The following is a 5,390-nucleotide window of genomic DNA, read 5'->3' as shown; positions in this document are numbered from 1 at the left end:
TGTTGATGAGATCATTCTTCTCCATTGTATATTATTGGCACCTTTTAACTTTGCTGAAAAATAATTGATTGTGTTTGCATGGGTTTATTTCTGAGCTCTCTGTTCTGTTCCATTGGTTTATATGTCTATCTTTATACCAATATCATACTGTTTTAATTACTGTAGCTATATAATATATTTTGAAGTCAGGAAGTGTGATGGCTCCAGCTTTGTTCTTCTTTCTCAAGATTGCTTTGACTATTCAGGGACTTTTATGGTTTCAAATGAATTTTAAGATTTTTTTTTTCTGTTTATATAAAAATGCCAGTGGGATTTTGATGGGGATAACATTGAATCTATAGTATCATTTTGAGTAGTATGAACATTAAATAATATTAAGTCTTCTAGTCCATGAAAATAGTATGCCTTTTCATTTATTTGTCCTTATTTTACCAGTGTTCTATTTATTTTGCCAGTTTTCAGTTTGCAAGTCTTTCATCTCTGTAGTGTATCTCCAAGTATTTTGTTCTTTTCAATGCTGTTGTTAATGGGATTGTTTTCTTACTTTCTCTTTCAAATAGCTCACTAATAGTGTATAGAAATGGAACTGATTTTTGTAGGCTGATTTTGTATCCTGCAAATTTCATGAATTCATTAGTTCTAACAGTTATTTTGTAGAGTGTTTCAGTTCAGTTCAGTTCAGTTACTCAGTCGTGTCCGACTCCTTGCAACCCCATGAATCGCAGCACGCCAGGCCTCCCTGTCCATCACCAACTCCCAGAGTTCACTCAGACTCACATCCATCAAGTCAGTGATGCCATCCAGCCATCTCATCCTCTGTCGTCCCCTACTCCTCCTGCCCCCAATCCATCCCAGCATCAGAGTCTTTTCCAATGAGTCAACTCTTCGCATGAGGTGGCCAAAGTACTGGAGTTTCAGCTTTAGCATCATTCCCTCCAAAGAAATCCCAGGGCTGATCTCCTTCAGAATGGACTGGTTGGATCTCCTTGCAGTCCAAGGAACTCTCAAGAGTCTTCTCCAACACCACAGTTCAAAAGCATCAATTCTTCAACTCTCATCCTTCTTCACAGTCCAACTCTCACATCCATACAGAGTGTTTAGGTGACTCTAAATAGTGACATATTATTTCATCTGCAAAAAAGATAATTTTACTTCTTCATTTCCCATTTAGATGATTTTTTTTTCTTGACTAATTGCTCTGGCTAGAACTTTTAGTACTATGTTGTATAGAAGTGGCAAAAGTGGGCATCCTTGTTAGTGATTTCAGAGTAGATTTTGGTTTTTTACTGTTGAATATGATATTAACTATGGGCTTACCTTATATGCTGTTAATTGCTCAGTTGTGTCCGACTCTTTGTGAGCCCATGGATTGTAGCCTGCCAGGTTTCTCTTTCCATGGGATTTTCCAGGCAAGAATACTGGAGTGGGTAGCCATTTCCTTCTCCAGGGGATCTTCCCAATCCAGGGATCGAACCTGGGTCTCACACATCATAGGCAGATTCTTTACCTTCTGAACCACCAGGGAAGACCTTTCTTATATGGTCTTTATTATGTTAAGGTAAGTTTCTTCATTGTTTCTTTAAATAAGGCTTTAAAAAAAAAAAAAAACTTTTTGACCACACTACACAGCATGTGGGATCTTAGTTTCCTGACCAGGCATTGAACCTGAACCCTCTACATTGGAAGCATGTAGTCTTAATCACTGGACTGCCAGGGAAGTCCATAAATACAATTTTTGTGCCTTTTTGTTTCTCTTCTCCTTCTTATACTCTATAATGTGCACATTGGTTTATTTGATAATGTCCTATAAGTCCTTTAGGCTTTCTTCACTCTTTTCCGTTATCTTTTTTTTGTTTGTTTTTTTGTGTGTGAACAATTTCATATGACTTGTCTTCAAGTTCACTGATTCTTCTGCCTGATCAAGTCTGATATTGAAGCTCTCTATTGAATTTTTTCAGTGTAATTATCAAATTCTTGAGCTCCAGAATTTCTGTTTGGTTCTTTTTTATGGTTTGTTGTTGTTGTTGTTGTTGTTTGTTCATTTTTTACCATTGTTGACATTCTCATTTTTTCATATATTGTTCCTAGGTATCATTTATTTGTATATCTGTATTCTTTTTAAAGATGATTTTGAATTATTAATACATAGATCTCCATTTCTTTAAGGTTGGTTGCTGGAGATATATTTTGTTCCTCTGATTTTGTCATATTTCCTGAATCTTTGTGTTCCTTGTCGCTTTGTATTGGTGTCTGCACAATTGAAGAAAACAGCCACCTTTCCCAGTCTTTCCTGGTTAGCTTCAATAAGGAAAAATCTTCATCAATCATTCTGCCTAGAGTTTCTGGGAGATTCTCAAACTTTTTCTGTGAATGTGCATACTCCACTCCTCTCCCTCCTTCCTGAAGGAAAAATCTTTGGTGGTGTTCTGATTTGTCTGTTTTTAACCTATGAAGCTCGAAATCACTGGACTCTCAACAAACCTAGATTGTAAACCATGGACAGAAAAGGTCTCTCTTATATTCTTCTTTCTCTGCCTTTAGATGGGCCACTTTTAGTCCCTACTTCTTTCTTTCTGCTAGAGTTTTACTAAAGCAGCAAGAAGCAGCTGATCCATTCTAACATTCCTAAGTTTTCCTGTCATTTTCCTGGATACTCTAACTTTAGTAGGCGTATGTCTGCCCTCAAGGTGAAAGAGTTCTACCAACTTTTTTCCAAGCAAGATTGTCAAACCTCTCAATGAACAATAACAGAGTGCCCATTGCCATCTGTCCCATGTTCTCTACTTAACTTCCACATCACATTTTAGAGTCTGAGACTTGCAGCACTTTAGTGCCATGTACCAAATTCTATATTAGATAGGATACCTCCAGCTTTAAGTAACAAAAGCTCTACTTTGAATTGGGTCTGAATACCAAGGACATTTATTTCATTTATTAGGAAGTCTAAAAATGTGGTAGACTCCAGAGCCAACTGATTTAGCCCCTTAGGTCATCAAGGATCCATATTCTATGCTGCGACAGTGTTGGCTTCTTGCTGAGACTAGTTCCTCTCATGAACATAATATAGCTGCCAATAGCAACTAGAATAATATACTTCCTTATTTCTATGCAGCAGAAGAGTGAAACTAGTTCCTTTTTCCAGAAACTCAAGTCAGTCCTTGTTCTAAATTGTCTCAGGCCTGCCCACCCCCCAATTAATCCATTCCAAGGACAGTAGTCTTACTGTGATTGGCTTTCACTGACCTGAGATAAAATGGATGACGGAGCATTAGCTTCAATATCCTCTATAGCCAAACATTTTCCAATGTGTATTCATAAGCAAATGAAGGTCCTGATTTCCAAATACCTCTTCTCTCAATGCTAGCCAAGTTTCTCCCTGTGCTCTTCTACACCTGAGATCTTAGAGTGAAGACTCTATTGCATGTTTGAGTAGTTACTGGCGGAAAAGTTAACAAAGCTTTGTATTATCTCTCTTCTGGCTTAAGTTGCTGTCAACAACCATCACTTTAATAAGTAAAGCTAGCTAGACTCCCTGAATGTTTTAGGAAAGCTTCAAGGTTGAAAGTAGCATAGCCCCAAAGTAGTGGCTTAAACAAACAGGGTATTATTTGTGTCGTATAAGAAGTCTGGCCATATGTCCTTGAGTGTGCTGGCACAGTAGCTTGACAATGTCAAGGTCAATGTCTGATTATCAGCCTTTTTTATATATTTCTATGACCTCATGATGACAAAACGGTTACTGCATTCCAGATATCGAGTTTATATTTTAAGCAGGAAGAGGCAAATGTGATCTTACTTACATTTTATCAGCCAAAACTAATGACCCATGACCACTCCTAATTGGTAGGTGAATGTGGAAAAGGGGTCTGGCTAAGCCAACCACAATGTCTGCTGCACCCTGACCACTGAATAAAGTATGTCAGCATATACAGTTTAGTACAGATTTACTTTCTTCCAAAAGCTAGAAATGAGTTAAAAACTGGTGATAGATATAAGGATCTAAAAATGCCGAGTCCAGCTGCCCTATCCTGTCAGAACACTTCAGGCAGTCTACCTGTGGTGGCTCTCCTGGTCTTGGGAGAATGTATGCTATCCATGGCCCCCTGCTACCTTACAGTTTTTAGCTCAACTTCAGAGTTCCCGTTATAGGAGTCCAATTGACTGGGAAACTGAATCACAGTTAATGCTGCAGGAAACTATAGTGGACCTTGTTTCTTGTTACCCCACAAGTACCCTGCATGTTTTGTTCTTATAACTCCTCCCAGTGTACATGTGAGGAATAAGGGATTCCTTGAGCTTCCCTTTCCACCTCTACCTCTCAAAGTGGTCTTTATTCTTAGGATTGGCAAATTGACAGACAGCAGAGAGGACTTTGCCTCCTTGCCTGAAACTCAAGAACTCTTCTCTTCTTTGCTTCAACTCTTCTCTCTTATTATCTCTGTATCTCACTGGACAGTGTATGTGAAGAAGCTGCAGTAGAGGGGAAAGGTACTATAGCAAAGGGGACTTCATTTTGGCCTTCATTAAGTCCTGCTTTGTTACCACAGCATCTTGGAGATGGATGCAGAATAGGGCAAGACTGGAAGGCCTACTTCCCATGCCTCACCTCCTAGCCCTACTCTGAACAGAGGAAAGATTGAAACCCTTCTGATGACTCATAAATAGCCAAGCCCCCTGGAATGCCAGAGCTACTTGGAACCAAGGCAGTAAATAAGAGGTAATTGTCTTTAGTTGCCTTCAGTTCTTATTCTCTTCTTTGTCAGAATGGAGCATCACTGTCCACCACTAGGACTTTCCTTCTGATCATGCTTTGTAATCTTGTCATGGAATTCCATCTCTGCTTGCTACCACCACATGTACACACTGTGGTTCTGTTCTAAGGCAGAGAAGTAGAAATTTATTCTAGATTTCTGAGTTTAGGGAACTGGCTAAAGGTTTCTCACCATTGGAACTTGAGAGAAAATGGTACGTATTTTCATTTTTTGTGGAAACTGGACATTCATAGAGAGAAGTGATATGCAAATAGAAAGTCAACATCAGAGATCCTCACACAACTCTTATGAATAGAGACAGCTTCCAAGACAATGAGGATTATGTGGAAGGAAATGTCCAGAGCCAAAGAAGCTGAGTGGTGACAGACAGCCTTTTATGCATATCCAGGACTCCCTGTGCCCTTCTGCAAACCTCAGGTTTTGGCCAAGAGATGTAAGTTTAAAATAGGCATGGATTGTTCAAAATTCTTATAAGGTTGTTTATCTCAATCCAGTGCTGAGCATATATCTGTTTGCTACTCAGAAGCAGCCCTGTTTTCTGGATCCTTCAACAGTTATCAATGTCCTGACAGTCTCTCAGTACTGTCTCGTAAAAGAGATAAAATCAGGTGTCCTTGA

The sequence above is a fragment of the Bison bison genome, unplaced genomic scaffold (assembly GCF_000754665.1).
Source record: "Bison bison bison isolate TAMUID 2011002044 unplaced genomic scaffold, Bison_UMD1.0 scf7180017864465, whole genome shotgun sequence".
Lineage (NCBI taxonomy): Eukaryota > Metazoa > Chordata > Mammalia > Artiodactyla > Bovidae > Bison > Bison bison.
This window is presented reverse-complemented; position numbering follows the sequence as displayed.